The sequence below is a fragment of the Capricornis sumatraensis genome, chromosome 4 (assembly GCF_032405125.1).
Source record: "Capricornis sumatraensis isolate serow.1 chromosome 4, serow.2, whole genome shotgun sequence".
Classification (NCBI taxonomy): Eukaryota; Metazoa; Chordata; class Mammalia; order Artiodactyla; family Bovidae; genus Capricornis; species Capricornis sumatraensis.
The window spans coordinates 110013076-110025834 of NC_091072.1; the positions used below are offsets into that span (position 1 = coordinate 110013076).

The 12759-nt window shown below is 41.3% G+C and overlaps 1 pseudogene; it reads right to left on the minus strand.

The window, feature by feature from the left end:
- Positions 1 to 2445: 2445 nt before the first annotated feature.
- On the minus strand, positions 2446 to 3986 carry LOC138079071 (T-complex protein 1 subunit epsilon pseudogene; annotated as a pseudogene).
- Positions 3987 to 12759: the final 8773 nt, after the last annotated feature.

A 12759-nucleotide genomic window follows, 5' to 3' on the forward strand; every position in this document is an offset into this window, starting at 1 on the left:
GCTGGTTGGTAATTATGTATATATATGTGTATATATATACATAATTATTTCAGGTGATAGTCTACTTGTCTAAGGAAGTATTTTATCCAGTACTTAAAGATTCTGAAGGTAGTGTGAAATGATACATACTTGATTTGCTGCTACTGCTCCTGCTGCTAAGTCACTTCAGTCGTGTCAGACTCTGTGTGACCCCACAGACAGCAGCCCACCAGGCTCCCCCGTCCCTGGGACTCTCCAGGCAAGAACACTGGAGTGGGTTGCCATTTCCTTCTCCAATGCATGAAAGTGAAAAGTGAAAGGGAAGTCACTCAGTCATGTCCGACTCTTCTCCAACTTGATTTGCTAGCTAATACTTAATACAGACTATACAACTGGTAGCCTAGGCAAGCCTGTATGGATGTATTAGTTCTAAATGTAAACATTTGCTTACAAAGCTGATGACTACTGGCTCTATGAGCAGTTCTTTACTTTCAGAAGAGTGCAGTCTGGTCATAAACCTTTCTTAGAACTACCATACAATTTGTATGGTTTATTGAACATTCATTCATTCATTCCAAGTAGTATGCCTACTATGTGGTAGTCAGTAAGTTCAGTCACTCAGTCATACCCGACTGTTTGTGACCCCATGGACTGCAGCACGCCTGGCTTCCCTGTCCATCACCAACTCCCAGAGCTTGCTCAGACTCATGTCCATCGAGTCAGTGATGCCATCCAATCATCTCATCCTCTGTTATCCCCTTCTCCTCCCACCTTCAATCTTTCCCAACATCAGGGCCTTTTCCAATGAGTCGGTTCTTTGTATCAGGTGGCCTAAGTATTGGAGTTTCAGCCTCAGCATCAGTCCTTCCAAAGAATATTCAGGGTTGATTTCCTTTAGGATTGACTGGTTTGATCTCCATGCAGTCCAAGGGACGTTCAAGAGTCTTCTCCAAGACCACAGTTCAAAAGCATCAATTCTTCGGCACTCGACTTTCTTTATGGGCTCAGTCAGTAAAGAGTCTGCCTGCAATGCAGGAGACCTGGGTTCAGTTCCTGGGTCGGGAAGATCTCCTGGAGAAGGAAATGGCAACCCACTCCAGTGTTCTTGCCTGGAGAATTCCAAGGACAGAAGACAGGGCTGCAGTCCATGGGGTCACAAAGAGTCAGACACGACTAAGTGACTTTCACTTCACACTTTTCTTTATGGTTCAACTCTCACATCCATACATGACAACTGGAAAATTTGACTAGACAGACCTTTATGGGTAAACTAATGTCTGTGCTTTTTAATATGCTGTCTAGGTTTTCCATAGCTTTTCTTCTAAGGATCAAGTGTCTTTTAATTTCATGACTGAAGTCACCATCTGCAGTGATTTTGGAGCCCAAGAAAATAAAGTCTGTCACTGTTTGCATTGTTTCCCTATCTATTTTCCATAAAGTGATGGGACTGGATGCCATGATCTGTGTTTTTTAAATGTTGAGTTTTAAGCCAGCTTTTTCACTCTCCTCTTTCACTTTCATCAAAAGGCTCCTTAGTTCTTCTTCACTTTCTGCTATAAAGGTTGTGTCATCTGCATATCTGAGGTTATTGATATTTCTGCCTGCAATCTTGATTCTAGCTTGTGCTTCATCCAGCCTGACATTTTGCATGATGTACTCTGCATATAAGTTAAATAAGCAGGGTGACAATATACAGCCTTGATGTACTCTTTTCCCAATTTGGAATTAGTCTGTTGTCGCCTATGCCATTCTAACAGTTGCTTCTCTCTTTTTTTGTCAGTATTTAAATAAATTTAATAGGACCAAGCTGATATTCCTCAACTTTAAAGCAAATCTTGAGAACAAACTGAATATTTACAGCTGTTAAAAACAGGTTCTACATCTTATTAAAAAAAAATCAACTCAAACTCCTTCAATTAGGGCATTTGATGAATGTTAGTGAATGTTTGTTAACTTGAGCAGAATATAAAGGTTGTTTAAAGTGTTCCCTTTAATACAACAAATACAAAACCTTGTGAGATCATACCTCCCTAATTTCATGTCTTTGAACAAGTGAAACTATGGTTACCAAACAGCTACTTTTGTCACAGTGTCTGATACAGTGTAACAATAAATAGCTGTATATGCAGCACAAGACACCCATTTATTTAGTCACAGTAGCAGGACACTTACTGAGCGACTTCACTCTCACTTTTCACTTTCATGCATTAGAGAAGGAAATGGCAACCCACTCCAGTGTTCTTGCCTGGAGAATCCCAGGGACGGGGGAGCCTGGTGGGCTGCCGTCTATGGACTCGCCCAGAGTCGGACAGGACTGAAGTGACTTAGCAGCAGGAGCAGTAGCAGCAAATCAAGTATGTATCATTTCACACTACCTTCAGAATCTTTGAGTACTGGATAAAATACTTCCTTAGACAAGTAGACTATCACCTGAAATAACTCCTCATTTTATTATAAATTCTGTCTTTACTGTTCAGATTCTCCAGGCTTATGGATGTTGTCAATCTTCAAAGTCATTCTAACCGTTTGTGTTACAAGAGAGATCTGCTGCTTTTTGCCGATCAAGGTTTCTATGACATGTTAATGTTTCATATTATTGGTTCCCTTGCGCAGACAGCCAATCCCCGAGGGCGGGGTTCACCTCCTTCGCATGTCTGCCCCGGATCTCAGTCATGGTCTGGATGGGGTTCATGCCTCTGTTCTCCGCGAGCTCCATAGGGATGACCACCAGTCCCTCGGCAAAGGAGTGCATGGCCTACTGCTCCAGGGCCGGGCACTAGTCGACCTCCTGGCTGACCACCAGGGCACAAGCGATCTCGGTAGTGCCCCTGAAATATACCATGTGGTTGTCCTGGATGAGGTTGTGGATGACACACAGAGTGTCATGACGGGAATGCTTGGCCTCCTTGATGATCATCTTATTTCCTCCTCTGATGAAAAGGATGATGGCTCTGGAGTTCTTACACTGCTTGATGACCAGCATCTTGTCTCTTGTGGTCCCAAACGAGATTTCCTTCACAAGACCTGCAAGCCTAGCTTCTCAGCTGTGAGCTCTGAAAACCTAGGGATGATGTGGCCACCTGTGGCGATGGCGATCAACTCAATTTCAGATCCTTCAACCTAGTGGTTTCTTTAATGTGCTGGATCATCTCTTCAAACTTCTCCTTTACAGAAGTGCTCCTTCAGTACTTCTGAAGGGCTTTAAAATCTTCCACAGATGTCACATCCACCTTCTACTTCATCTTTGGTTTCAGTGGCTCAAATAAACATGTGAGGATTGCAACCTTAGCATCTTCCACTTGCTTGGGGATCTGTGGATGACTGAAGTCCTTGTCCATGATCAAGCCCTTGATCAGCTTGGTGTCCTTCAGCCACTCACCCACCTTGCCTTCTACCTTGATGAGCTGGCAGTCAATGTCCCTGTGCTGCATGTCGGCCACGGTGAGGACGGCATTCACAGTGATCTAGGTCATTTGTCAGTGACAGCTGTTAATTACTTTGGAGCCCAGCATGGTCTTTGCTGTCTGGATCAGGGGCTCAGTGTTCTTCATGTTGTCAAGGACACTGTTGCTGATCTTGTCCAGGTGCTCAGTAGTGATGCAGGTGACCTGCTCTTGGCCATCAGTGATCCTGATTGGGTGAATGTGGAGGTCCAGCAGCTGCTCAGCCTTTTCCAACAGGACAACCACTCCTGTGGTTCCATCTCCAATCTCATCATCCTGTGATTTGGACAGTTCAGCCATCAGCTTGGTGATCTGATGGTCAACATTCATCATGCTTAAGAGGGTGGCACTATCATTGGTCGTAGTCATGTCGCCATACTTATTCACTATTGTCTTATCAAGCCCATTTGGTCCAAGTGATGTTTTCATTGTATTTGCTACAGCCTTTGCTGCCATTATATGAGATTTGAGGGCCTCAAGTACCATAAGATGAGACTTGCAGTCCTGATCCTTGATGATGAGGAAAGGACTGCCATATTTGTCGAAGTCAAGGGTCCCCACGGACCCCAAGATGCAGTAGCGAGAGTTACTCTCCCTCAACCGGCAGAGACCATGCCAGAACCCAGAGCCCACCTTCCTCTTCAGGGCTATCTGTTGCTTCTTGATCTGCATACAGGTTTCTCAGGAGGCAGATAAGGTGGTCTGGTATTCTCATCTCTTTAAGAATTTTCCACAGTTTGTTGTGATCCACATAGTCAAAGGCTATGTGCCAAGTGCTGTTCTGAACTCTTACAGTAAACAAGTTAAGCAAAATTTGTACCCTCATGTCCCTGACATTCTAGATGTAGGGGAATTGACAATAAACAAACAATAAAGTAATGATTTCAGATATGATTAGTCCTATGAATAAAATAAAACACAGTTGGGGATCAGAGTGACTTGAGTGGGGAACTTTTAGATAGATTAGAATGTATCTTTTTCAGAAGATGACACTGAACAGGGTCCTGATGGTGAGAAGGAATCTGACATGTGAAGGTATGGGAAGGGAATTTTAGGCATAAGGAAGAGAAAGTGTAAGGGGCTGAGTCAATGATGAGCTTAGTGGTTCTAGGAAAAGCAGGTGGGGCAGAGGGGTAGGAGGAGAGTGAGTAAAGGGTAGACTTATTGGAGCTGAGATGACACAGAGGCTAGGTCAGAGGACTGTACTTCATGGCACCACGATTTCAATTTTAAGGTGATGGTAGGTCATGGAGGGTTCACATGGGCTGGTTCACATTTTTGAAAGGTCATACTAGTTGAGGAGATTAGACTAATAGGCAAAAACAGATAGGAAATACTAAGGAATGCAAGCCTTTTTTTTTTTAAAGACATGTTGAGTTTGACATAGGTATTACACATACAAGTGTGGGGTCTAATTGGAGAAAGAAATGGCAACCCACTCTAGTATTCTTGCCTGGAGAATCCCATGGACAGAGGAACCTGACAGGCTACAGTCCATGGGGTCACAAAGAGTCAGACACAACTGAAGTGACTTAGCACACACGTGGTTGAAAGTGTAAATCTTAGAGCTTAGGAGATAGGTCAGAGTTGGGGATGTCTATGTGGGAGTCCTCACTGTATACATATAATCATTATGCTGTGCTTAGTTGCTCAGTTGTGTCCAAGTCTTTGAGACCCATTGGACTATAGCCCACCAGGTTCCTCTGTCCAAGGGATTTTTCAGGCAAGAATACTGAAGTGGTTGCCATTTCCTTTTCCAGAGAATCTTCCCAACCCAGGGATCGAATCTGCGTCTCCTGCATTGCAGGTGGATTCTTTACTGATGAGCCGCTGGGGAAGCTCTACCATGAAAGAGATTTTTAAATACTCTCTTTTTTTCTGATGTGCATAATGAATAACAAAAGTTAACAGAGTGTGACTTGAATACAATTTTTATTATCTCATTTGTTTGTTTAATAGCAACTAGATAAAAATTTAGGTCTTAAATAAGTCTTATCTTTCAAAGGAGCCATGTGGGAGGGCTAGCCAATTGGGCCAACAAAGCCACCATTGCTTAGAACTTTCTTGGAGTGATTGGGGCTCCCTTTTAGATTTGCTTTTGCCTCACAAGAAAGTCAGCCTAACTTTTTCATAGAATTATGTCTCATTTTTTATTGAAAAATAGAACCAACTTGGAAATTCATCTGCTGTTGTACTTATAACAAAGTTAAAAAAAAAACCCAAAAAACTGAATATTTCACCAGAGGGAGATGACTTGATTCCACTGATGATTTTAAAATGACTTTGTCATTTGCTTTGGCAATTCTCAGAATGGTGTCTAAATATGTCTGGGTCAATAAGGAGATGATCGGAATAAGTACACAGTTTTCCAGGTGATAACTTTGAAGGAAATACTATTTATTTAGATTTGAAGTTTTAGCTTTATTCATTCATGAAAAAATTTATTATCTGCCACATTCCAGGTGGTTTTTTAGGCAGTGAAGAGGCAGTTACAAACAATGAAAGGCATAAAACAATGCTAGCTTTTAGTACTTCATCTTTGAACTGAAGGATAACTTAACCATCAAAAATCCCATTTTTGCAAATGGCTCAATTAATCAATTTATTGAAACAAAAACATTCAAGTGAAAGAATAAAATTTAATGTTGTTTGCTTTTGCCTTCCTCATCTGTTTTCTTCTTCCTGTCTTATTTCCAGAAACCTGCCTCTCAACCTCTGATTTTTAAGTCTTACGTGATCTGTTCCTTATGCTATAAATTTCCCCTCAGACACAAAGCATCCTTTTATTTTTCTTTCTCCTCCCATTTTGTTACTAGAAGGTGTTGATGAATCTTTGGGATAAGATTCTAATACATGAGTTAATTCACAGGAAGGTATAAATGATTTGATGCTAATTTATTACAGTCTGAATTTTTTTAAACAAAAGAACAAAACAGATTGAAGAAATGCATCTGTAATAATGGAAATTAAAGAATTTGCAAGTAATAAAGTAATATATTTCTTGGTTGAGAACCTTCTCCATGTTTCTGATACCACAACTATATAGCTTATATTGCCAATCAGTATCTCTAGGAACAAGAAACTTTCAGTTTCCCCGATGCTACTATCTTTTTTTTTTTTTCTTTTTGAGGGATATTCTGCAGCCTTCATGTGCCTTGTAATATAGTAGCAAGATATCATAATAGTTTTGCTAGAGTAAAGGGCCAAATTTTGCCTGGCCTTTGTTTAGCTGGAAGGTGCCTACCCCTGAGCTGGGGCTCTCCACCACCATAGCGCCTTCAGCCTCATGCAACATATTATTACAATCAGCTTTACTTGTTCCCAGGGCTTTCAGCATCTGTAGTGGCAGCTGGCACATCTCCCACTTCATCAGGAAGTGCATTCAAGGGTATCCGGCTAAAAAGTTCCCCCAGCAAGCACTTCTTCATATTGCAAAATGAAGAAGCAAGGTTTCAGTTGGAGGTATTCATATCTGGGGTCAAGTAAGGTAGAGGAAAGTTGGGGAGCTCTTCCATCACCAGAGTGTCTTCTTCATGGGTGAGAGCAGTAAAAAAAAAAAAAGCCACTCTTTTTCTTCTAGTAGACTGGCATTCCTTTGACCCCGGGTTTAATCAGAAAAAGGATGAGCAGAATTATGCGATTGGCACTGCCCTTGTTTGTTTTCCAAATTCTCAGAGAGAATTGCTCTCATACCACGGGTTTCCCTCAAGATCTACATTTCTGATTTCCATGGTTCAGTTTTATGCAGAGTTTTCTGTTTTGCCTGTGAACACCCATATTTCTCTTTCCAGCAGTTAATAGGAAAATTCCATTGTGCCGAGTACACTTTGCTCTTCTTTCCTGTGAAAATAACCTCTATTGTCCTCCACCTGCTTTTACCTCCAGCCATCTGCACTAATATGTAATTGCATATCAAAGAGGGTGGTGATGATGACCAGCATATGTCAGAAACATTTGAAAACTGTTCTGGATAATTAGAAAGAGCTATGGTTTAGGAGATTGAGCTCAACTGAAAATAACGTGGCCCAGAGATCTAACTCCTCTTTTTTCTCCCTTAGAGAATAAGAACTTTGGGACAACATTGCTCAAGATCATTCATTTTTATCTTTTAATTATTAGTATGCCCAGTGTCTAGTCTGGAGTAGGAAATGGCAACCCATTTCAGTATTCTTGCCTGGAAATCCCATGGACAGAAGAGCTTAGAGGGCTATAGTTCATGGGGTTGCAAAGAGTTGGACATGACTGAGTGACTGAGGATGGTACTGGTGTCTAGTAATCAGCATTAGAGCCAGAAGCATTGAGCCTTCAGGAGTCTTTGGTGGATACTGAAATAGATGTATCTCTTGAAGAAAAATTAATTGAAGTCTGATATGTTTAAGGAAGCTAACAATTATTGAGTACTTATTTTGTGCCAGGCAATATGTTTAGAATTTTTGCACATATTATCTCATGTCATAAATTATCAAATTTTCTGTTTATTCCAGTCATTCTTTGGTGTCTGTGGGGGATGGTTTCAGGACCCCCACTTTCCCCACTAAAATCTGCAGATGCTCAAGTCCCTTGCGTAAAATGGCTAGTATTTGCATACAATCTACATATAATCCTCATACACTTGAAATCATCTCTAGATTACTTATAATATCTAATAAAATATAAATACTATATAAATAGTTATAAATTCAATTTAAACTGCTATGTAAATAGTTGCCTATGTGTGGCAAATTTAAGTTTTGCTTTTTGGAAATTTTTGGAATGGGGGGGATGTTTTTGATCTGCAGTTGATTTAATCCATGGATGTGGAACCTACAGATATGGAGGATGATTATAATTGGAATATAGATTTTATTTGGTTTTATTCAAATCTTATTTTTATTACTCTGGTATGAAATGTTACCTATGTAGTTTTATGCTTGAGGGAAAATATAGTTAGTGTTCTAGAAGAGCAGTGGTCGTTGTATATAATTTGGAATTAAACTTGTTCATGACATACACAAATAAATTCAAAGTACACCAACAAATTTAAATTACAGAATCAAGACTGGTCAACACAATGAGAGTGAAGTAAGTTCACAAGACAGTTTCATGAATTTGGCACTATTGTAGTCATTAGGACTATGCCTCAATATTTCCAGGCAGTGCTCTTGTGCCATATAAGAACAAACAACCCTTATAGTTAGACTGCGTTAATCCACATCTTTAAAATTATATGTGGCTATGTAACTTGCTTCAGCCAAAGAAATGTGAGCAGAATTGATGAACATTGTGTGTGGGTGCTCAGCTGCTCAGTTGTGTCTCTGGATCCCATGGTCTGTAACCCACCAGGTTCCCCTGTCCATGGGATTATCCAGGTAAGAATATTGGAGTTGGGTTGCCATTTCCTCCTCCAGGGGATCTTCCCCACCCAGGAATTGAATCCATGTCTCCTGCATCTCCTGCTTTGGCAGGCAGATTCTTTTACACTGAGCCATCATCTTCAGATAAAAGCTTGTAAGGCCAGTCATGAGTCACCATCTTCCCATTCTCCAGCCATAATGACCAACACTATTTCAGATGGTGAGGGTCTGCCAGTCTGAGTCCTGTGTGAGGATCATGTGATGCCGAATTCATTGTGTGTGTGCGTGTGTGTTAGACGCTCAGTCGTGTCCAATTCTATGTGATCCCATGGACTGTAGCCTGCCAGGCTCCTGTGTCCATGAAATTCTCCAGGCAAGAATACTGGAGTGGGCAGCTGTTCCCTTCTCCAAGGGATCTTCCTGATGCAGGGATCAAACCTGGGTCTCCCACATTTTGGGCAGATTCTTTTACCACCTGAGTCACTAGGGAAGCCCTACCAAATTCATTACTGACTTCATATAGCGTGAGTGAGAGATTAAATTTTGCTATAAGACATTGAGACTTGGGGATTGTTTGTTACAGTAGCACAACCTGTTTGAACTAATGTAGGCACCATTCATCCAGAAAGTAGAGGCCCCAAAATTCCTTCCTAAATGTACCTTTTTTCATTATCTGTGTAGTTTAACCAGAAGTTTGAATTGACCAGACCCTTGGAATGATTAAATGGCATAGACATTAAGAGGTCTGTGCCATCAGGCTGCTTCTGTTCAAATACTGGCCCTGCTGCTTTCTTCCTGGAAAGATTTAAATGAGTTACTTAATCTCTTTGAGTGTCGATTTCCTTGTTTGGAAAATATGACTAATAGTAATACCTACCTTATAGAATTATTGTGAGATGAAGTAAAATAATATATAGAAAACACCTGGCTTTTCAGGTGGCTCAGTGGTAAAGAATCTGCCTGCCAATGTAGGAGATGCAGGAGACTTGGTTTTGAAGCCTGGGTCAGGAAGATGCCCTGGTGTAGGAAATGGCAACCCACTCCAGTACTCTTGCCTAGAAAATTCCATGGGCAGAAGAGCCTGGTAGGATACAATTCATGGGGTCGTAAGAGTCAGACACAACTGAGCACGCGCACACACACACACACACACACATACACACACACACAACACTTAGCGTGGAGAATAATGGTTTGTCAGGTCTTGAGAGAAGGGGGATGTGGAGAGTTCCTAATTAACAGGCATAAACTTTCATTCGACCAGATGAATGATCTGCTGTACAACATTGCGCCTAATTGTACACATTGTACATTGTACACAGAGACATTTATTAAGAGGGTAGATCTCATGTTAAGTATCCTTTCTCCAATAATAATTAAAGAATAAATGTTAGGTAGCGTGCTAGTATTATCCAGTACACTTGACAATGACTTTATGGAGCCTATCTTTTTCAGTCTAATTGTCTGGATAATTGATTGTGAAAGCCCCTTCCAGCTCTAAAACATGCTTTATGGTCCCTACCTTTCCTTAGAGTAGCTTTAGTTGTGGTTTGAGTTTTGTGGTGCCTAAGTGAACTGATGGTATCAGAGTTCCTCTGGCTTAGTGAGAACTCTACAAAAAATCTACAAAAAATCAATTTATTATGCTGCAGATTTCTCTTCCTTCTTCTGCTCCGTTTCTCTTAAAGTTGTCCCAGAATTCTGTTTGGCTTTGTAGTTTTCTGCTTCTTTCTCATTCTGAAGTTTTTTTTTTTGACTTTTGACACTGGACAACATAAATTTTTCTTTTAATCGATTTGCCCATGTATGTAGTAAATAAGATCAGGACTATATCAGGGATGTTTCCCCAAGAGATCAGGCCAGTTTTTGATGGTGAGGAAAAACTTGCTATTCACTTACACACCTAAAACATGTCAAAACATTTTATACACACACATTTGCAACAGTATTTCTGATTTACTATGTTTATTTACCAGTGTTCTCTCTAGGAAAGAATAGATTATTCCCTGAAAAACTAGTCCTCATTAGCTAAAACTGTTTTGTCAAATATAAAAGTACAGTCTTAACTATTGTATTAGTGTGGTTGGGATCAATGACTATTGCTTTGAAATGCAGATGGGTGGTGAAGCGGGAATGTGCAAGGAAAATGGCACTGTCTAGGTGAGGGGAAAGCCTAGACCAGAGTCACATGGAGTTGCAGGTAAGGCCAAGATTATTTGTCGAAAAGATAATGGTGGGAGGGTGGCTGAATTCCTGGGACAATAGCCTGAGAAGTCAGGGCCTGGAAAGAGTAGAGGCAGGAAAAGTGAGCCTGAGGATGGAGGAGGGGGAGAATCCGAGGCAGGAAGAGGGACGAGATCAGAGAGGATGCATGATAAAGGCAGGGCAGCAGACAAAGCCCTCAGGAGCAAATGCCAGAGAGAATCCCAGTTTGTTTAGTGAAGAGACAGGAAAAAGGACATCCTCTCAAAGGACCTAGGTTATGGGACTGGATGGGCGAGATAGATAACAGGAAAGAACCAGGCTGCTCTAGGGACCCAAAGAGCAAGGCCTGTACCTCCTTCCCCCCGCCACCCCCCACCCACTCCTTCATCCCTGCCCAGACCCTTCGTGTGTGTGTGTGTGTGTGTGTGTGTTCTTTGTTCAGTCATGTTTGACTCTTTGCAACCCCTGGACTGTCGCCTGCCAGGCTCTTTTGTCCATGGGGTTCTCCAGGCAAGAATATTGGAGAAGGTAGCCATTTTCTTCTGCAGGGGATCTTCCTGACCCAGGGATTGAACCGGGGTCTCTTACATTATAGGCAGATTCATTATCATCTGAGTCACCAGGGAAGCCCAACCTTTCTCATAGGATAATATAATAGCTTGACTTGAGACAAATGGGACAAACTATCTGAAAGGAGATAGAACCAAGTCCTCAAGGCAGGAGACTGCCAGAGAAGGCCTGTTAGGAAGTCCAGCATACTGATGCATCATCCCTCAGTGACAGGCCGTCTCATGCTTTTTTTTTTTTTTTTTAACTTTTAATTTTGTATTGGAGTGTAGCTGATTAACAATGTTGTGATAGTTTCAAGTGGACAGAAAAGGGATTCAGTCACATATATCCATTCTCTCCTAAACTCCCCTCCCATCCAGACTGCCACATAACATTGAACAGAATTCCTTGTGCTAACAGTAGGTCCTAGTTGGTTATCCATTTCATTTATTTATTTATTTATTTTGTGGTGGGGGAGGAAGGAGGAATAGAGGGGAAAAAAGAAGGAGAAGGAGAAAGGAAAAAAAGAGAGGAAGCTCTATGGTGGGTCTTTTTAAAAAAAGTTTATTTGGTTAGATAATATATGCCAGTGTCTATAAACATTTATATATTATTAGAATTAAGAGTGCTGTTTAAACTTTTTATTTTGTGTTGAGGTATAACTGATTAACAATGTTGTGGTAGTTTCAGGCATACAGTGAAGGGACTCAGCCATACATATACATGTATCCTATCTCTCCCATGCTCCTCTTCCATCCAGGATGCCACATAACATTGAGCAGAGTTCCATGTGCTCTACAATAGGTATTTGTTTGTGCTTACTCGCTCAGTTGTGTCTGACTCTTTGCAACCTCAGACTGGAACTATAGCCCACCAGGCTCCTCTGTCCAAGGGGATTCTCCAGGCAAGAATACTGGAGTGGGTTGCCATGCCCTCCTCCAGGGAATCTTTGAAACCCAGAGATCAAACCCAGGTCTTCCTCATTACAGGCAGATTCTTTACTGACTGAGCCACCAGGAGAGGTTATCTATTTTAAATATAGCAGTGTGTACATATCTATCCCAAACTCCTTAACTAACCTTTTCTCCCATTCATCCCCCTTGGCAAAGCATTCTTTTATCAAATAAATGAATGTGTGGAGTGGGAAGTGGTGAACTTGAGCTGGGCTAACCAGCCGCATGGCATTCAACTTCAACTCTTAAAAGCTGAGATCCTGAAATTCCCTCCCAGGTGGTAAAATGCCTTGTCTG